Below are 22,961 nucleotides of genomic sequence, written 5' to 3' on the forward strand. Positions count from 1 at the left end.
CGAGACATGCAGACTAGGCTGATTGTCATTCCCAAATTTTCCATAGTGTGTGTGTGTGCCCTGCGATGTATTGGCACCCCTGCAGGGTGTACCCCAGTCTCTTGGGTTAGGCTTAATGCCCTATGCGACCCTGTATTACAGGATAAAGCAGCATAGATGATAAGTGAGTGAATAGTTTTTTTATATAGAATTACATCATTGACTGATAGAACTCACACAGTAATTATTGTCAGGTCATCTAAAATCTTCAAAGTAAGAAACCCCCCCTTCATTAAAAAAAACTGGTCTCCAGTGCCAGAAAGTGAAGAGAACAATAATGCTTGACCCGTTACAGCTCACATGTTTGAACTCTGTCCCTTCAGCCAGAACCAACAGACATGCTTCGAAAAACCACTTGCCACATGCAAGGCCTATGAAGCCTTTGTAACAGCGTCACGGAAGGCACGTGCGTTTTTCGTGTTAAAGTTGTAGTAATTTTCCTGTGCAGTATTTCAATACGCAACAATGTTCTGTATGCAGTTGCATAAAGTATCTACTTTTGTTCTTGGTAAAGGTGTATTATATTACCACTTTTGTTTTGTCGCTGTCTTTATCTATCTTGTTGCACTGTATAACATCTATAAGCACAACATGAGAATAACGCCTAAGTAACCTCTGTATATTCTTACTTAGCCTCGTCGCTGATGATTACTTTGCACTTTTCTCTGACTTCTCTAAAGGAATTACAAAACGCATTACACCACAGCACTGTCGAATTTTTAAATCTCACTGATCAGTTAATTTTCAATAACAGCGACATGATCAACTATATGTGCAATGAAAGGATAAAATAATGGTTGTTATTGTGACATTAATTAACACTAATGAAAGAAGTCAAGACTTAAATGTCAATAGATTTTTAAACAATGAACTTCAGGTCTTCAGGAGTATATGATTTTTGGTTTGATCAGCTGCATTTCTTACAAAGAGAGAGAGAGAGAGAGAGAAGGAGGCGGATGAGAAAACAGCTATTAATTGCTAGAACTAACTCTATATCCTGTATACAGCATCGCAGGGGGCCTGGAGCCTACCCCAGAAGGTGGATGGCACGCTGGACAGGGTAGGACAATAATCTACTTTGGGGTTTGTATCAGGTTATATCACACTACCCATACCCCGGATTATTTTCCCATAAGAGCATGCCATTCCGTGGTTTATTCTTTAACTGAGAAGCAACATGTGGTGACTTAATGCATTAATGTCTTTGTATGAATATTTCATGTGCACAATTGTGTTGCTGAATTGTGCTTATTACATTATAGATGTTTTCTGTTAGGGCTGGTTAATGAAATGACTGTGATCCTTTAAATATCATTATTAGGATTACTGAAGTGCACATCTGAAGAGCACAGCTGTATTCCTGCATCGCACCTGGTGTCCCAGGATAAATCCCAGATCTACCACGATCCGCCTGGAATAAGGCGCTTACTGAAAACGAATAAACAAAACCAAAAGAATTCTTCCTGCCTCAAACCATTCCTTATTAACTTTATGTACTGTATGCATCTTATAATCTCCGGATCACATGTTCTGGGACTTTGCTCTAGTTTCTGGTATAAAAATTCCCAGGAAATAAATAAATAAAGCTTGTTCATGCAACATACCCCTCCGTGTTCTCTAATTAGATAAAGCTGAATGAGTTTAGTGATCCCTTCACTAAAGTGCAACACAGGGTCTTCACAAAAAGGAGCATGTGATGTTACGATCAATTCAGTGCAAGCAGCCTTAAAGCGCTTGCTCTCTAAAAAACACAAGTCTGAAACATGGAATGGAAATCTAAGTTTGAAAAGTGCTGCACTGTGTTTTTGAGGTGTAGCCACCTGCTATAACAGGAAATTATGGCGGAAGGTACAATATATTATAAAGATAAAGCGTGAATAAATCAATTGGCTTAATAAAACAACCAAAGTGACAAATAAGAAACTTGCCATCTGGCACAAGGGTGTACGCAGAGGACTCCTTAAACCGGTGTGGCCTGATCATGTCTCTGCTTAGCTGTTTAAAATCCTGCAACGCTGCTCGTGTACAGGAAACGCAGCTCTCTCAACAAATTAGAAAGTAAGAACTCATGCTATAAGAACACTCAGTGTGAAATTAAAAAAGGGAAATTACTGCTCAACAGCCAGTGCAAGAGTGTGAGAGGGGAGACCGGGGGTGGGGGGGGGGGGGGGTTTGAGGGGGGCGCTTTCTGGGTGGTGTTGCTGTCAAACAAAAGCAAAAACTTTGCACATCAGCTTGTTACTCTGTTAATGTTTCAGTACGGCTGAGACCTGAAAATATAAAATGGTGAGCTGTTAAAAAAGCATTTAAGCATTATCCTCTTGAGCACCACAGCACGACTGAGCTTCAGATGAAAAGTTCAAACTGGTCTTCTTTTTTGTTGGGAACATCTATAATAGAAGAATACCCCAGGAATTTGAAACGAGGGGTTTATTATCATTTATATATTTTTTTTGGGGTTTTCTGAAATTAGGTTTCTCCTTAAACCCCAAGCAGCACAAATCTGTACCGGCAACACAGCATAGATCAAAGACTCTTAAAAAAAGTGCTTATATGGAAGCCTCGTCGGTTTGTGTTATTAGCGATGTTTTAGACTTCAAACTGTGCATTTGGGTTTTCAGATACATCAGGTAGAACCAAAGTTATCAAAACTTTTATACTGTGTAAATTTTACCACTACCAGAATATGGGACTGAATGTAGAAAATGTAGAAACTCTTATTATTATTATTATTATTATTATTGGTGGGTTTTCTCTGGGTTCTCTGGTTTCCTCCCACAGTCCAAAGACATGCAGATTGGCATTTCCAAATTGAATGGAGGTCCTACCACAGTTGTACAAATATGAACATTAAATAGTGATATTAGTAGATATTAACCTTTTTTTTTTACCCGGATTCTGGTTGGATATTTGGCCACTCGGCATGGCAGAATTGGTAGTGTTTCATTTCTAAAACTCTACTGCAGAAGGCTTGTTCTTTGCCCATGTAGTCAGAAACAACCCAGGAACCACCAAGACGCAGGACTGCCATGAACTGGAAGCCGCTGGAGCATCAGTGTCTCCGTCTAGAGATGCTTTCAGATCATGGTAGACCTGCGTGTTGGTGGTTCCTGCATTGTTCCTGATCATCCCAACCCATTTCCTCTCAGCTGAGGATGACCATTTTGATCTTCTTCCAGATCATGGCAAAGTGGCTAAACCTCCCAGTAACTTACATACAGTTGTTTAAACCAGTCTCCTGATACGTTCCTGACCTGTGTAAATCTTACCACCCGTTTTCTCAGATCTGTACTGAGCTCCCACAATCTTGCTACTAGCTGTAGTCAAACCATTACCAACAGAAAGTTGAGGGAGGCTTGAACAAGGCAAGTTAAAAGACATTCCCTAGCACCGCCGCATTCATAATCTAAGTGGGTGTTTAAATGTTTTTCAACCTGTAAGTTTACTTTTGAGGAGAAAGCTATGGGAAGTGGACACTCGTTGGTTAAGATGCTGGGCTACTGATCAGATGATGAGTTTAAATTCCAGCTCTGTCAGACTGCCATTGCTGGGCCTTTGAGCAAACCTTCTTAATCCTCAACTGATCAACTGTAGATATAAGATAAATGTAAGTCAATCTGGATATGTAAGGTGTTGCTTAATGACATAAATGTAAACCTGACTAATCAGAATTCAACAGTACCTTGGTATAAAAATCTAATGCACAGCAAACCCAATAAAAGAATACAATACCATTGTTCCAGAAACTTGTGCCAAATCAAATCTTGTGATTGCTTCCAGGTTGCTGAAATTGCTTTTGTTAAAGACTTTTAACTTCAGTGCATCAAAAATGTATTTCATTATGGGTTTATTATCTTTTGATAATTAGGTTGATTGGCGTTTCCAAAGTGGGAGAATTTTGACCAATTGTTGTAAAATGGAAATAAATACAATGGTAATCATCATTGGCCTCCATGGTCCCTAGTTTGACTACAGAGGTTCCTAGATGGATGGATGGATGGATGGATGTACAGTACCAATCAAATGTTTGGATTTATGTTTCTATTTTCTATAAAATAACACACATGGCATTAGGTATTTAAGCAGCAACAACAGCAACAGTCAGTTGTTATTTTAAGACAAGAAGGTCTGATGTTCTGCAACAGTTCTTGCGAGAATCATATTGTCAAGTGCATTTGCAAAACCCATCAAGCACCATGATGAAACTGTCTCTCATGAAGACCTTTTTAGGAAAGCAAGACCAAAACTTACCTCTGCTTCAGAGAAGATATTCATTTCGAGATCCCAACCTCAGGAATCTCAGATTAGTGCCATTATAAAGGATTTACAGAGCATAATTAGCAGATACATCTCAATATCAACTGTTTAAAGAAGATTATTGTGCATTTTGGACGCCTTCAGTTTTGTTTTAAAAAGAAATCAAATTCAGGAAAGGCCACGGAATTAGAAGGTGTGTCCAAACCTTTAAACAAACAAAATAGACAGAAGGACAAATATGTTATGAAATAGTCTTCTGCAAATATGTTCCCGACTTCCTCTCTGATCTCTCCGTGCTACTCCGTCCTGATCGCCTGCCACCCTCTGGACTCAGACCATGCCAAGCACAGTGAGAGGCTGAAAGACTTCCACACATATCCCATGGCTATAAATTAGCCAATTTGTTGAGCGCTATGAATATTCTGAATAGGCAGACAAAGGCAGCCTGCTTCTCGCACTTTCTGCAGAGTTGACACTGGCAGGTGTCCAAAGCAACAGCTGCAGAGAATCAATCTGCCGTTGCATAACAGATCGGCTCAGATTAACTGAATTATATAGCGCTCGCATCGCTGTTGATGGTTTATTATAGTTTATTACAAGCAGTTAAAACTTGCGTGTTGTGCACGCTGTGTTTTCACGTACCCCAGCCATGCTGATAAGGTTACGCAATGCCAGCGAGCGACACTGTAGTTCGGAGGCCTTGTGGACAGAACGTGCTGTACAGTGTAACTGTACACTTGGCTCGAGTGAAGCAAACTGCAGACACACCCATTGGTCTAACACTCAAAGGTGATTATTTCCCCACCATTTCATTTGCAGCATATGCAGCCTGATAAGATGTTTTTTACAGGTTTGCAACAGGAGCTGCATCTGTTATATAAAACATATACATTACCTTAATTGTCTTTATTATGTTGCATTCATTAGAAACCCCACATGAGGTCTTAGTAATATTTCTATCATTGATGTTGCACTGGCATGTGTAAGTTATGCAACTGGAGCTAGCTTTCATTTACTGTTCATCTACTTACATAGAATCCAATTCAATTTGTGTTTTAATAATGGTCATTGTATTGTAAGTATTTATTGTAATGGTCATTGGAAGTATTGTATTGAGACTTTGCTTCTATTTTCAATTTGAGAAACAGTGCAAGGATCCTTGAGGTCTAGTTCACCAGAATTGGTTTTTGGGCATACCGTAAGGGGACCGCTAAAAGCTTTAAAAGAGAGGATGTTGGGTATTGAGATGGGTGAGAAAACCAATGTGTTCGATTACGTAAGCAAATTTTGTGAAAGGCTACAGAAATCTTGTGCTTCCGCTCATGAGTCTTTGTCCAAAGTTCAGGGGGAAATGAAAGCGTGCTATAATAAAGGTGCCGTGATCAGAGCTTTTGCAGTTGGTGACCAGGTATTGGTCCTACTTCCTATTCCAGGGTCTACGTTGTCTGTGCGATTTTCTGGGCCGTATGAAATTCTAGAGAGGAAGAGTGAGACTGATTACGCGTTCAAGATTCCAAATAAAAAGTGGCAAAAACGAATGTGTCATATTAACATGTTCAAAGCTTATCATGCTAGAGATGCTATAGAGCCTCTCACTACTGGAAAGGAAAAGGACATAGTTTTCCCAGTGAGTATCACTTGTATCAGGGCTTAATGATGAAGAAAGAGAATGGTGACTTGGATGGTTTCTTCAAGGCTGATGGAGTCCAGTTGTCTGCCAGGCTACCAAACTCCAAAACCCTGACAAACTTGGCAAATCTTTTTACACCACCTTAATGTTATTCAAAGGCAAGATATATCTTGGGTGATGTTCCCACAATAATAAACGTACTACAGCATGATATTATAATAAACAACTCTCAGCCAATTCAACAGCATTGATACAGACTTAATGCAGTAAAAATAGGTTTAATGAAGCTGAAAACTCAGTACTTGTTGGAGAAGGGGTTAGCTAAGCCCAGCATTAGTCCTTGGAGCTCCCCATGTTTGTTGGTGGAATAATTTGATGGTACTAAGCGTTTTTGCACCGACTATCGACGCGTGAATGGCGTGACGATACCCGATTGCTTTCCAATGCCAAGAATGGAGGATCGTGTTTACAGTGTATAGGGTCAGCAAGTTCATTAGTAAGTTGGACCTTCTTAAAGGATACTGGCAAGTTCCGTTGGCCGCCAGGGCATCCGAGATTTTAGCCTTCGTAACCCCGGACTGTTTCATACAGTATAACGTTAGACCTTTTGGGTTGCAACATTTCAAAAGACTGGTCAGTTCAGTGCTCACAGACAGTCCTAACTGCAATGCTTATCTTGACGATCTGATTGTTTATTTACAGACTTGGCCTGAACATGTATTATTGTTAGAGATCGTACTTAAGCGCCTAGAGAAAGCATCTTTGACTTCAAATCTTGCAAAATGTGAAATTGGCAAAGCAACAGTGACCTATTTAGGTAAACAAGTAGGACAAGGCAAAGTGCGACTGGTAACAGCAAAAATTTCAGCAATGAACGAGTTCCCTACGCCAAAAACCAGGCGAGAATTACGGCAATTTTTGGGTATGGCTGGTTACTATCGGAGCTTTTGCAGGGACTTTTCGTTTGTTGCTGTCCTGCTGACTTTCCTACTTAGTCCTTTTGAGCCTTTTGTGTGGTCACTCGAATGTATGGCCCTTGTGTTTTGGTTCCTATGTTTTTCAGGTCCTGGGATTGGACATCGCACCTGTTAATCTTTGTTTCCAGTGCGACAGCGATTTCCGTGGGAACCAATGAGGCAGCCCTAGCCGAGTATAAGAACCCAGAAGTGAGGCAGCCAGTGGCGCGGCTTCTTTCTTTCATTTACATACAGTGACACCCTGGATTGCGAGTAAAGCGGTTTGCAAGCGTTCCACAAGGCGAGCAAAGATTTTTAATCAATTTTGACTTGGAAAACGAACAACTCTTGGTCTACGATTACCGAGTATCATGTATCATGCATGCGCTTTTTGTTTTGACACCAACGGGTTTTCCCTCTGCAGAAAAACTCCCTTTTTTAAAATTCTGCTAATGTCAGCTTCCTATCTCCCTAACAATGTGTGTGCCCTGCAATGAATTGGCACCGTGTCCAGGGTGTACCCCACCTGGTGCCCCAAGTCTCCTGGGACAGGTTTCAGGCCCTCCATGACCCTGAATACAGTATAAAGCAGTATAGACAGTGAGTGAGTAAGTACATTCGCAAATACCTGATTGTTTTCCAGTGACCAATCACTTGTCACCGTTGTGTCCAAACAACCAATAAACTTGCTAGATCATGTCAAATCTCTATGTGGCAGATTTGCCCAGTTTCATGCAGAATTTCACGTTAGTTTTTTATCTAACTTGCTGTCCATGAAAAAATAGCAGACGCGGTCAGAATAGCATTAGTCGCACAGTTCCCGATGTACACACTACCATGTCTTTTGGCACACTGACTTATAAAGGTTGGTGCTCCTACAAAACTTGTCTCGCAACATTTTAATACCACCTCATAATAATGTTTCAAGCATACCTTAAGTACCTAAATTTAGTATTCATGTTTAATGTTAAATTCTAAACAACTCCTGTTATTTATTGGATTTTTGACTTTTGGGTATCAAAAGGCCAAATGTAGGCACAGACCCCTGGGGGTTAAATTAAAGCATAATTTGGAATTCTCAACCTACATACACTGTACAAGTGGAGCATTTTGATCCGTAGCGAGTGTGTGGGTCTGATTCCCACATTTTTATGTCTGCGTTTATGAGTTGGCCCTTTGTTCTCGTTAAATACTTGGCCTACTTCAGTCACGCAGACATTGTGGACATATCTGACTGAGCAATATGACTGAAGCCCTTCAAATCAAACTCCACTGCAGATAATCAAATCTTAAGCAAAACATTCGCTTTCTTGCGAAACCACCAAATACCACTTACTTTCCCTACAACACATCTTTCTTCATGCTTCTCTCTGTCTTTCTGCTCCACGTCCATAGCATATTATTATTGTAATAAATTCACACATTTATGGCCGGCAGCATCGTCTGTCACAGCTCTCGTTTCAACATGTTCAAAGCTTTCTAGTAACTCCACAAAAAAAAACCCCTCATTAATCCAGAACACCCATTTCTTCCAGGATTAAAGTAAATCATGATGTCTATTTTTTTTAAACATTAAGCATATACTGTATATATTGTGGATATGTATGAGCCAAAATATCTATAATAGAAAAATTTCAGGAAGAAAAGAATTTCCCTTGAATAAGTTAAGAATCACACCACGCTGATTATATTGCAACACAAGATTCGGTTTAAACTGTTGCAGGGCTTGACAACATTGGTCTCATACCATGGTAATGGACATGTCCATGTCATAAAAAAAACACTCATAAATTTTATTACTTTGGAGTACAGACTTACATTTACACATTTATACCTTGGGGTGGTTTTTGTAGCCTATCTACATGCAGGTGTGACTTGAGAAGAAGCGAGAAACCTGGAAGAAACCCCCAGGATGTAGACTGGGCGATCATGGAGACGTGCAGCGACCATGCTGCCTGCTTTAAACAGTTCAATTAGTACAGTAATAGCAAAAATATGACAAAAAAAAAAGGAATTACAATGTAATTTGCAAAAAGTTATAAATTAAACATGCTAACAATTGGCAATTACTTAATGTTTATTTAGGATGGAGGTGTTCAGCTGGATTGAAAGGTTGCGAGCTCTTGCACTTTAGTCTCACTTGGAAATGCTCCACCTGCTGCTTGTGGTTCATTCGAAAGAGGCCCCAAATATTCTGTAATAACTCTCGCTAGGACGAAGCAATCAAATCAAAACAATGTACAATGAGCATCCCGGTGTATGGAGCTTCGAACACACCAGGATGCCCCTGTGTGAAAGATTTTAAAGGTAAACATTTGACGTGAAATTGCTGCCGTTCCCTCTGATATGCTTTAGGAACGCCATAGAGCGCCATTCATAAATGTTTTCGTCTGGCAGAAAACAGCGATTACTTTCAGCATCACATGTAATGTTATTACTGCTAATATCATACGTCAAGGTATGTTGCATTTTTTTTTTTGGTTCAGATTGCTTCATTATAGCGAGAGTTATTATAAAAAATATTCTGGGCCTCTTTCAAGTGAATCGTTCTGTATAAATGCACTCACTCACTCACTCACTCACTCATTCATTATCTGTACTGCTTATCTTATACAGGGTCACAGCAGGGTCATGCATATCTCCTTGACTGTTCATTAACTTCCAGATGGTACTGATTTTAACCCTAACCCTAACCTTAATCCAGTTTTTAACCGAAGTTACAGGAATTAATATAAAATTTCTCTTACTGGTTATACATAACTTTCCATCATATAAATGACATGTGACCTCTGTGAGTTTACAGATGCTTACATAAAAAGTACAATGGACCTAAGGCAATCCTACAAGTCATAAAAAGCCATAGCTCTGCTACGAATCTTTTTAGCATGCTCAAAAAAAATGATAGTCCTTGCAGGAGCGTTCCAGATCACTGACGCAGTGACACACCCAGGTACAGTAAGTCATGACTACTTACGAGCAACTTAGTCAAGTATTTCTGAGTTTTCCTTAAAGCTGTTAATAGCTAGTCAAACTGAAAAATTTTTTCATGTACATTACTATGCAAAGATCATAAACAAGCTTCATATTCAATTCAATTAAATTAAGTGGATAAAAAAAAATTGAAACCAATGTTTTATTTGCAACAGGCTGAAAAATTTTGCACAGTCCTGAATTTATGTGAAAAAAAATAAATAAATCAGTTTCAAATGTCAAAAATGCTCTGGCATAGCTATCTTAAAGAGAGAGAGAGAGAGAGAGAGGTTTCATATTTATGGATGACAGCTCCTGTCAGTCTCAGTGCTTTGGAGGTAAAGGTGTAATTTAAGAGTCGTGCCATGGGGCAGAGCTTCAGGACAGAGAGCTTTGTGCTTCTGCTTTCTCTGTTATGTAACAAGCTGCATTTTTTTTTTCATCTTATTAACTTCAATAGAGAGAGAGAGAGAGAGAGAGAGAGAGAGGGAAAAAACCAAGGCTGTCGAGGAAAGAACTATTTATGGCTGTTAAAATGTCACTTAGATACGTTCCAGCATGAACTAACCTGCCTCATAGACATTCCACAACGTTAAAAAGATTAAGTGTCGTTCTTCTCATTAATATTTCTTACCTAGCGTTGGCGAATTCCTCAGTATCAGAGCTACAGAAGACTCTTCTTACAAATCTATGTGGATTAAACATACGTACAGTATGTAGTTCTGATCCAGTATTTAAAGATATTAATATACCGCTTCCAAATACAATATGCACAATTTTGGAGCGTGTTTGTGTTTTCAATACAGAAACTTTTCATTTGCCGTTTTTTTTTTTTTTTAGCAGATTAAACTATTTTATATATACTGCACAAAAAAACGCGAGGGAACACTCAGTCGCGGTTTCACTTGAACGCCCCTCATATGTGTACAGTATGATAGGTTCAAGTCAAACCAGGACTAAGTGTTCCTTTTATTTTTTTCGAGCAGTATATTTAACAAGCGTACAAACAAGAGTTTGTTGAAATAATTAAAAGGTTTAAGTTTAAAACAAGCTGATCAGCTTTAATGTAATCAGTCATTAAGTGTATTTCATGTTGAAGCCCACAAATAAATAAAATTTTCAACAAGGTTGAGTATCTGACATCTTGTTTTGATCTGACTTATGGTGCAGGTTAAACTTCAGGCAGATATATACTCCAAATACTGCAAAAGTTTCATCAAATTCCGTCCAGCCAGTTTATGTAGTAATATATATATATATATATATATATATATATATATATATATATATATATATATATGTATATATATATATTTTTATAGTGTTTATGCCTTGGGGGGCAGTCGGGGCTAGGGGGCATTTTAACACATAACACTGGGCTCTCAGTTGGGGTATTGTACAAGCCCTCACCTCGGACTGATGCGGTTTCGGAACATATGAGACAAAATGGTTTTATACTTCCGACATGAAAAATAAACAAATATTGATCTGTCTATTCATCTTTAAAGATCAGTTTTCAACTGGACAGACATACAGACACACAAACACAGAACATTTTTTGAGACTGAGTTTGGGTCCTCCAATGTATGAAACGTAAAGATATCATCAAAAGAATGAGTTCTAAACAATGTATATATATTATTATATATATATATTATACTATTTAAAATACATTATGATACAAGATAAAATGAAAGCAGAATCTGTTTATTTATCTGCATTAGGAAGTGTTTCTGTATGAGAGAGAGATCATACAGACGTGTGAAGTTTCTATTCTGAACAACAAAGTTTTCCAAAACCGTTTTTTTTCAATAATCAGTGAAATCATATCTGCCATCTTAAAAGAAAAATGTATTTATTCTTGTTACTGTGAGTTACTGTATACTTTCTGATTTACATATTTGGCGGATTAAATACTGGAGAGATTCAAATGACTGTTAATCAACTGATTCTATTTTGTTTCCAACACTGAACATAACAGAAGATTTGACTAAACGTTTTTTGCCTGAAGCTTTTGCACAATAAGACTGCTTTGAAAACTGACACAGATAACATGTTTATTCGATTTCCATAACTGCTTTGTCCTGGGCGGAGCCATAAAATATGCGAAAGTTTAAAGAAAAAATAGGATTTTGCTTCTACATTGATTTATAGCCATAAAGTTTTAATGCATGACTTAACTCTCGTGACGTTTGGGTGAACATTCAAGCCACAATAAATAAATAAATAAATAAATAAATAATCCAGTTATCATAAAAGTATTGAAGTAAAATCATTACTATGTTTGTATGTTTTTAGTTCCATAAAAAAAAAAATTTAATAAAGAAAAATGATGTTTTTTTGGGGCTGTCTCATGAAGGCCTTAAGTAGAATTGCACAAAAGACAATGAATTCTTACATTTTTTTTTCTTTTTTTCCTTTTTTTTTACTTCGACAATTAAATTTTTAAACACCTTATTTAATTTTCAAAATACTGTAGAATACATTAATAGCAACAAAGAATCTACATAACATAAACAACAATGAAAGTCTTTCTTGTTGTTGACATACAAAACAAACAAACAAACATTGGCACACTCTAATATTTCTTTACATCACATTTAGCTTTGATCTATATTTTTTTGTGCTACTGTTTCCGCAACTTTTTGCAACTTTATTTCTGGACAGAGTTGTATGAATTTTTGTACTGATGTTCAACCCCTCTGTACGGTTTTCTCCAGCACGTCCTTTGGGGTTCCAGGATCCATAGATGTGATGATAACCTGGTCATTCAGTGCATTCAGCTCAATAACTCCATATTATTGCCACATAACGTTGCTAAGGCTAGACTTGACCTGGGCAACAGAAGCAACCCTGGATCATAAGACTGTCTCCAGAGGCTTGTACAGTGGACATTATGCATGATGTGTGCATCACTTCATGCACTTCCCTTCTTATCATGATGCACCTGTTTTTCTGCTGAGTTTCACTCACAAATGGTTTTCTTATGACCACACAGCTGTGCAGTTCCTATCCCGAGGTCTCATCACATTGTGTGTGTGTGTGTGGAAACGTTTTTAATTTCACTTTTTCACTATTTGGTACTAACTTCACCAAGCACTTAAGTCATCATGGTTATTTATGATTTTTTTACCAACCACATTTTCACACTGTCCCTCCATGTTTTAAATAAAGAGTTAGACAGAAAGAGCTAAAAAAAATGGCAGGCAGTGTATTACTGTATATCAATTATAAAGGTTTTTTTATTGAATGTTGACGGTGTTATAAATAACTGTGATCTTTTATTTTTTATTAATTTAATTGGTATAAAAAACTTTTAGTAGGTGAACTGTTAAAGTGGAATATTACAGACTTCTACTGTATGTAGAACCATTAAAGGGACGTTTAAAAAAATCCAACTGGAATTTTAGATTCTGATTCTCAAAAATCTTGTCGCTAACTTGTTGAACTGTTGAACTGGGATTTATTGCCACATTTAAAGCCATTTTCACACATTTGGACCGTTAAAGGAATTCCTGGGAGGCCAGCGTTTTATACATGGAAAACTATTTCCCTTTATGGTATCCAAGCACTGGGATAGGTGCATTAGTGTCGCTGGGGATTATATAGAGAAATAATGGGAGCTTTCACTCTCATAACTGTGACCTAAATGCCCCTTGTATTATAAAAACAGTGTTGCAACATTTTTGGCCCAACCAATTTATTTGCTTCTGAATTTGGAGCTGAAACTATATTTTATAAATTCTATATTTAAGCTATGACATAAAAACATGTTGATAAAGCATAGTGTCCCGTATTTATCACCAGATGCAGACGAAGAACTCAATAAAAAAAAAAAGGCTTATATTATATCTAACCTGTTTCTAACTTTCCCATTCAATGAAGTGAATCATCAGGACAAGCAGAATGTAAAGGCATCGCTGTTGTTATGAGAAATCAGCATTTGAGGAATCATGGCCTCCTGTAATGCGCCACCAAGCGGCTCTGACCTCAGGTTGATTGCGGTCTTTGCTCTCCTTACACCCCAAATTTAGACGGAAGACGGCGTTTAAAAGGAAACAAATGAACCGTGGCCTCAGAGAGAAAGATTGATGTATAGTAGGATTGGAAGACTGTGACAGGCAGACTGAGAACAAAGCACGAAAGGCGAGGTCCAGGCTGCCTGGGTCCTCAGAGGATGCGGCTTTTGTGGCTGCTCGGCGAGGAGACAAGGACTGACCTAGTTTTTTTTGCACAGGCACGTCTATCGCTGATGGGCAGATTTTTTTTTTCCTTCCCAGCAAACATCACAAACTTGCTCAAGGCCTCCCTTTCAGATTGCCTCGGCTTCATGAGGAGGCACCTGAAATGACACAATGCTCCCGTTTGTATAGGGAAAGCGCAGCCAATCAGCACCTCCGGATCGTGCCGCCTCTCCAGTGCAGGCGAATATACTGTGTTATTGTCTGTAATGTGTACCCTTCCCAAGAGACAAAGTGTATGTGGCTGTAAGGGCAACACCAAGGGGTCTTTACGAGCAATTGTAGTTCAACTAAGATATGGAAGAGCTCCCAGGAAATGTCCATGTCTGTTATGATGGTTTTACTAATAATAGAGATTGGTCACGGTCTCTCAGTTAAAGATCATCTTTAAAATCCCACATGAGGAACAGGTTGAGGAAAGTTAACAGTTAATGCATTGATACCATGACACATTTCCACTGTTCCTTTCCTGCATTTTCAGAAGACCGAACAAAACTAAATCTTTCAGGAATGAACACTCCTATACGCACATCGAGCATAGCATTATAGACGTTCCATAAAAGTTGGCCTTCACGGACGACAAGCAAGCCAAATTGAGATCCTGTTTGGAGATTGCCCAAAGCATGTCGAAGACTCAGCAAAAAATAAAGAAAACATTTCTCCCGTCTGAACATTTTGGCCTTGGCACCAAGTTCTCTGCTTGGCAGACATGCATCACGCTGAGAACACAGTGAAGCATGGTGGTGGTAGGATCATATTGAGATTGATCCCTCGCTTCTTAGTGGCAACCCTGAAAAAAAAAAGAAAAAACAAAGCCCAGCGCGAGGAGAAAGTGCTCAAACCACGGTCCTTGTTAGCACTCAGTGTGTGTCATGCACAGGCTCTGAACTGGAGTTAATCTGCCTTTTCATCTCAGAACATTTTACAGAGGCGTTCCGTTCCAGAGATAGTCGTTCGCACGAACCAGACAGATTCTGCCCCAGGCTTGCTGCTGTATCAGAGGCGAAGTGAGCATTGCAACACTTCTGACCTCTGAGATCATTCAGATAGTCGAAAGAGCTCGGGAAATCCATGAGATCATCATGGAAATGGTGGCACGAAAATAAGAGCATGTGAATTCCATATACGGGAAGAGCTGAATAATTCAAAAGGCTAATGCACTGTAGATTTTCAATCATGGTTTATTTAGTGCTTTTAATGCTGACTAATTTTAGCCTACAGCTTACGTCCACTTTTCAAATGAATGAAGCACTATCTAAACAACTGCCCTGGTGGCAAGTAAAAGCATTCTGAAAGCTTGAATTTTATGTTTAAACAAGTGTTAGCATACTGAGAGCATCAGTTTAATTCACGAGTCAAAAAATAAAGAGATATAGAATTCACAGATCAGTGTAACGGCATTATTTAGTGATAAATGTAAGTTAAGATTAGCCGGCTAACATGTGCTTATACTAATATACATAGCTAGCAGTCTAGCATTGTACATTCATGTCGGGGACTAACATAAATCTGATGTACTTTTTTTCAATTTTGTTTAACTTCCCCAATTACATACTGTAAATGTTAGTATATATACCACAGTACCTACAGTATTTGTTAATATAGCACATAAAGGACACTGTGGTATAGGGTTCTACCATGGTACATACTTTGGTATAACAGTACATGTACTACAGTACATGGTTCTAAAATAGAACACATGCTATCAAAAGTATTTCATACATGTTCATGTACCATAATAGTGATATTGATATACTGTACTATAGTACCATTGTACAGTATGTACTGTATGTAGCATTTATGAAATACCATAGTGTATGTTGAAATCTACTGTATATAAATGATATTTAATGATATCTTTACATGTCATGCATCGGGGGACCCCAAACAGTCTGTCTGTCTGTCTGTATGTCTGTATGTCTGTCCAGCCAGAATTTGTTACAGCATCACATAAAACTGGAATTACAGAATGTGATGAAACTCTAACAGTCCTTTGGTATCTTCCTGAAGTTAAACCTGAACATACATGAAGCTAAAACGTTGAGTAGAAATGACGTTATGAGCATTTATGTGCCACCGCAAGTTTTGACAGCGTACTGCGCATGCACCAAACTGTGGGCGCGTCTTAAATCGGATATCTGCCTGAAGAGTAACCCGCACCATAAGTGAAATTAAAATGTTCAATAAAAGCGATGTTATGAACAGTTATGTGCCAGATTTAATAATTTAATTTAAAATAATCTTCTAATAAGCTACTTGCTCAATGGTAAATGTGGTAATGAATGTACTATACCATATACCAGTAGTATGTACTAACATATCTAATATGGTACCATTCCTTGTTAAATACCTGTTGAACTTTGGTAGCCACTGTGGTACCCAGTAAATACCCAAATATTGTGCCACAGTTCTACATACCATAGTAAAATATCTGGGTTTGTAGTGAAAAGTAAATGCTAGCTAAGCTAACGGCTCTGTATTGTTAGCATGAATTGAGTAGAGACTTGCTAGTTTGGAGTTTGACCTGATTTAATACTCCTCTATAAATCAGCGATATCATTTTATTAAATCCTGCCCCAAGGGTGTTTAAGAGAGACGATAAAAAGCATAGGGATAGATGTCCGAAGTGACTGAAACCCTTCCATTCTCTTTAGGACAGATAATCATCATGCGTTTAGGTTCTCGGTCATGTTCATCATATTAAATAAAAAGGGTTTTAAAATGCTGGTCTGTAACAGTGGCTGACTTTTCTTTGCACGTACGTTTCCGAGGGATTCCACAGGCCTGTGATATAATGTGTAACTGCTGATTCTCCGACAGAATGTTGGGATGATCTAAGCAACCCCTTGATTAAAGCCTAGAAGATAAATCGCTTTGTAATTACAGGCATCTCCCGAACTGCTCTCTGTGCTCATTATGTAACCGTGGCAACCACCAATCAAACATGTCACAGACGTGGAGGAAATGGTAAACGTTCAAGCGTAGTAATGTATATCAGTACAGGATGTACAGTTAAATAATTTATATATATATATATATATATATATATATATATATATATATATATATATATATATATAAGTAACCAATATATAATAAAGTGTTTAGTTTTTTATACTGCTTTGTACTTGGACAAAACCTAATAAGCACAGGGGGAACATTCAAACTCCATGCACGCAAGCCTGAGGTAAGCTCAAACCCCCAACCCCGGAGGTGTGAGGCTTTAGAGCTCACCACCACGCCAATTTGCCACACCATGTCTAAATATACTAAAGTATACTTAAATATAAGTACTTTAGTGCCCTAAACAAAAGCATGTTCAAATAGAAGTACACTACTGTAGGTGCCAAGTATTCTCCAAGTGGTGTTCAAGTCAAACTGGGACTCATGATAAAATTGCTCATGAATGAAGGCACGAAACCAAATTATTTACAGAAGACTTCAAGCACAGTACCATAATGTTACTTTTTTTTTGCAGCAAAACAATTAATGGTACAAGCATCTGAAAGAAAGTGGATCTCAGGACCTCATTGCATGTCCATTGCAGTCGTTCATGTGAACGTTCAGTGAATGAATTGCCTGATCCTTCAAAATAGATGAATAACATCTTGCAGACCTTGCAGAAGAGACGCATCTGTGGGAACTGTACACACAATCATTCACCAACATCACTTGTACATTACAGGAAGTCCTGACCTCGCTCCAAGCCATTAACATTTACATATAGGCATTTGGCAGGCGCTCTTATCCAGAGCGACTTACTTTTTTTTTTCTCCATGTTTGAGCATTTTCACATATTTGGGACTTTAATGGAGTTCCTGGGAGGCCAGCGTTTTGGATGTGAAGTAGGTAGGCCGATGATGGCTCCGGCGTACTAAGTATTGAGAATTCTTTCTACCTTGATAGTATCCAAGGACTAAGAAAAAAAACAAAACGTCTGAATAAGTGCATTATTCTATCAGGGGATCACATAGAGAAATAAAAGGAGATTTTACTCTCATAATTGTGTTCTTTTATTCATATGCATAATCAAAAGTCCCTGTTTGACTTGAACAATATTCTTATAATTTAAGTGATATGTTTATTAAGTAATTAAAAAAGTATTTATAATTTTTTTTTCACATGATCAAATATAAGTGTTTTTTTTTTTTCTATGTGTGTGTTTTCTAATGAATAATTGGGGGCAGGCGGGGGGGGGGGGGGGGAGTTGTTTGATCTCAGCTTTTATTTATAAACAGCAGTTTCAGAGTCCATAAATCCTGACCTGCTCATCACTCCTGATGTATGCACACAGATCACGTACCCTGGGTCGCATATCAGACGCTCCACTACATCTCATGCCAGCGAAAGACTTTCCTAAAGTCGAGTCAAAAAGAGTGATTTAGAGTTTTGCAAGTTTACAACCTGTGGAGTATAATTAACTTTTCCATTGACTGAGCCAAGGGAAAGATCTAAAATTGATTTGACCTCTTCCCGCTAGTAAAGCAATCCAGCTACCCGGTTCAAGACCAGGCTGTGCATATGATGTGGCTTGTCCTTATCTCGCTTGACTGGGCTAGACGCTAAGTGGTTTACACACAGACAGAAGAAAAGGCCAGATACTACACAATATATTACATTGCTTAACTAAACCAAAGATATGGTTCATGAAACATGCTAAACATTTTTAAGCCCAGCCCAAGCTATCATGAACAGGTTTTTTCCAGCAGTGTAGTGTCTGTGTAATGTAATTATTTGAACCGAGTTACATAATGTTCATTTTTGTGTTTGCCTTGTGGTCAAATTCAAGAAATGCTTATACAGTCTGTACAGGCTGTAACTCAATTCTTTCTACAAATGTGAAATTTGTGTTGAAACTGCTGCAAAAAAGTTTAATACAACAAATCTTTTTATTATTAATTATTGCATTTCCTTTCCAAAAATATTGTTATAGTAGCTAAGACAGCTGGGATGGTGATCATACAGTATGTCCATAAGTTGTGTCAGAATTTGTGTAGGAAAAGTTTTTTAGATGTGACTTACCCATGTGCATAGCTACTTTTCTGGATGTGACATTGAGGACCACTTTCCAGTTCAGCATCCCTAGTTTAAAACTACAGTCCCTGAATTACAAATGAGTTTGGTTCCAAAGTCCGTTTGTAAGTCGGATTCGTTTGTAAGTTCGTCAAAGTGAGTCTTAAACACCTTTGACACAAATATACAATGTAAAGCATAAAAAAAACCAAATACACAGGTCTGGTCTTTTCGTTCCGTGTCATATTCTCGCGAGACTGCGTCTTTAAATGGCGAGGGAGATCCCGGTGGCCAGCTGACCTTGTGTAAAGGGAACCCGGAATGATGTTGGGGGAGGATAATCCTACATGGTGTTTACTGCGCGCTTGGTGGGTTTCCTCCGGGTACTCCGGTTTCCTCCCACAGTCCAAAGATATGCAGGTTAGGCTAATTGGTGTTCTCAATTTGCCCGTAGTGTGTGTGTGCCCTGCGATGATTTTGAACCCTGTCCAGGGTGTACCCTGCCTCGTGCCCTTAGACTCCTGGGATAGGCTCCAGGTCCCCGCAACCCTGAATACAGGAGTAAGCGGTATAGAAGATGAGTGAGTGAGTATAAATATTGGTATCTGGTGCACTGCAGTGTGCATTTTTTGTACAATACACATGAGCTACTTCTGATATTTGTTCGCATGTACGAATGTTTGTAGAACCATGGTCCGTTCGTATCTGCAGGAATTTTTAATAACCTGTTAAATATTGAATTCAGGAGTTTCAATCAATCAGGCCCCTTATCCGCAGTGAAGAGAAATCCTAATGCTTCGGCGTACCAAGACAACTTTGTGGCAACAGTTTGGTGAAGGCCTGTTTATATTCCAACATGACTGTGTCCCAGTGCACAAAGCAACGACTATAAAGACATGGTTTGATGTGTTCGGTGTGGAAGGACTCGACTGGACTTCCACTGGGGTTGACCCCTGCTCTCAACTCCATTTTCACATTGATATTAATTTACATGTGTACAGAACCAGAACTGGGCTAAAGTGGAAAGTGGACTGTTATGGTGTGTTTTATTTTCATTAAAATTTGCAGAACAATTGAAGCTGATCATGCTCATAATTATTATTACTTATTTCATTACATACTGTACATTTCTGTTTGCTAACGCATAAATATTGGGCTCCGCCTACATACTGTATATACAGTACTCTTATATTATATAATGTGAAAGAGAATGAAACATTTGATTAAGTAATTGGTTGGTATGAAATTTGTGTATTGTAAGAGAGTGATAACAGGGACTGAAAAAAGACAAACTCAATTCAGTTAAAAGCCCCAGGGTGTGTGTATGCATGTGTGTATGTGTGTGTGTGTGTGTGTGTGTGTGTGTGTGGTTCACTAACTGCTCCAGTGGTTGTGTGATGGAGTGATAGCGACCAAAAAAACAAACCAGGCAGAAAGTTTACGCATAGACAGTGTGTGAAATTGAGACACGTGACACCCAGAAAGACCGGGTTAAGTTAGAAAAACCAGAGTGTACAGAAAAAAAAAAGCTGCTTACACATGGCAGTTTGCACATTACCCTGGGGCCCACCAGTGTTTCCTGCTGCTGGAATTACAGCAATGCCAGACCCAGCCCGTGCACCAGTTCACTTTCATCTCATCCCCACTCCCTGCAATGCCCCACAGGTCAGCTTATTTTAGTTACAGCCACTGTTCGGATAGACGAATGTTTGTGTCCTTTGCGAGGCATGGTGCCGGTCACACCGCACACCGGGGCAACCTGAGAAAGGGAGGACCGTCTCAGTAGAGCATGGCACAACACGGAGATGAAAGCACCAAAGGAAGGTTCTGTGTTGAAACTGGAACCTCTCTTTGCACAAGGCGGCTCTCCCATGTCCCCCCTCGGACATGTCGCTGGGATTCGATAACACGATAACACAAGCAGGGGGTGATTTTTATGTGCCGACGGGATTCGTCACGTGTCCCACCCATCGTTCATTTTAAGTGCATATTAGATGTTAGACATGCAAATGGAAATAAAATTCCCAAACATGCGCCGCCATCCGACCCCCTGGACTCGCTCGAATGAAATCACGAGCTCGATGTTCAGATTCCCATGAACGCTAACACCGAATCATTTCTCGCGGCGACAGGATTATGTTCTCAATTTATGATGCAAGAACATTGTGTTTTGGCGGTACGCAGAATTTCAGTTCCGAGGATCCGACGATCAGCAGTTTAGGGCTGTCACGATGTGTCTAAGCGCGGACAGCTAAAGACATGCCATGCTGGAATGCTGAAAGCAAGGAGGGGATGTGATACTTGGAAATGTCTAGGGTTCTGAGAAAAGGAGGAATGAGAGATAGAAAAAAAAAAGGGACAAGCAGATTCTTTCGCAAGCTTTTGTGGGCTCCTGCAGAAATGTTATTTAATATCTTTGATACAGGTGAAAGGACACTGAAGAGGGAGAGACAGAGGGAGAATAAAACAACAACATAAAAATGTCCACAGCAGCTGAGACCATTAAAAAGTGTCGGATTTCTGGAACCGTTCCTGCATTAAGATCGTGGAGCTGCATGCAAATGTGAAAAGTTATCTCTTACCTTTGTGATATTCTTATGAAAGACAAGGGAAAGGGTTTATACGGTGAAGTTAAGACCAGGACAAGTTTTACTAAGTTAATATTTGACATCATCATCATCATCATCATCATCAGTGTGGCTGCAGGGCAAAAAGAGAGGAAAAAATAACAGTCCTGTAATGATTCTTAATTAGAGCTTGAACATCACAAACTGCAATTTCAGCATAAGCATTTCTGTTGAGCAAACAGGAACGATAAGAATATACGCATTATCTGTTCGAAAACATTAATTAAGCTGCCACTCATAGCTAGTTTGTCCACCCACCGCGTATGCATGACTGTAGCAAACCCTGTGCTTTAGCTTTAAATGCTCTGTTATTGTGTATGCGCTCTGGGGTGAGCTCTGTTGGGAAGTCATGTGACTTTCTTAAGACCTGTGTAATCTGTGTAATCTAACCAGGCCTAAACGAAGCACGCCACCCTCGCAGAAACGACTGGCGCACAACACCAGGAAGTGCCAGGGGAATCATTTCATAAGGCTCAGGTTTCACCGGGAACAATGCAGACGGAGGGTTCGGGACACAATGAGCGTGGAAGCATGGCTCGGAAAACTTTTGTCCGCGACGATGGACAAAAGATGTGAATAATTATGCAATCTTCAAAACTCTTTTGTTAATCGAAGAAATGTATTGAATCACTGGGTCAGTTTTTGATTCAAATCAATTCAGACTTTTAAAATGAATTAGGTAAACTTACAGATGTTAAATACTACATCTTTTATAAATACTCGCATTTTGCAAGAGTATCACTGCTTTTCCTTTGAGTTTATGTGAGCAATATTGGTCTGGATTGTGGAGCAGGATATATATACCGTATATATGTGTACATATATATGATTTCGCCCAGATTTTCTCTCTAATTCAGGCACAGTCAGATCCCGTCTGGCTCTCTGTTACGGAATGATGTCATAAAGGCAGCATCAACCATTTAGGGAGGGCGCAGACTATCACATGCTTCCTCCAAGATACACATGATACCAGCTGACCGCATATTTTTCAATTGTTGCTCATGCAATATTGGGGATGGAGTAACACACTCGGAGGAAAGTGCAATCCGCCCCTTTTGGCTTGCATGAGCATGTGGAAGCCCATGATTGACTTGTATCACTATGACAACTCAGAGAGAGCATGGCCTATCTGCTCTCTAGGCTCCCAGCTAAGAGTGCCTGTAACATCACCCTGGAATCAAACTCTAGAACACGTACTGTATACACACACACTCATTCACACACTACG

The 22,961-nt window shown here is 39.1% G+C and overlaps 1 protein-coding gene across 1 annotated transcript in view; it reads right to left on the reverse strand.

The window, feature by feature from the left end:
* Positions 1–3,597: 3,597 nt before the first annotated feature.
* srek1 (splicing regulatory glutamine/lysine-rich protein 1) overlaps positions 3,598–22,961 on the reverse strand; it is a 206,026-nt gene continuing 186,662 nt past the window's right edge. Inside the window, exon 13 of the transcript XR_008356265.1 lies at positions 3,598–3,607. The gene's annotated coding sequence lies outside the window, so the exon portion shown is untranslated. The remainder of the gene's footprint in view (positions 3,608–22,961) is intronic.

Source organism: Clarias gariepinus, chromosome 24 (assembly GCF_024256425.1).
Source record: "Clarias gariepinus isolate MV-2021 ecotype Netherlands chromosome 24, CGAR_prim_01v2, whole genome shotgun sequence".
NCBI classification, from domain to species: Eukaryota; Metazoa; Chordata; class Actinopteri; order Siluriformes; family Clariidae; genus Clarias; species Clarias gariepinus.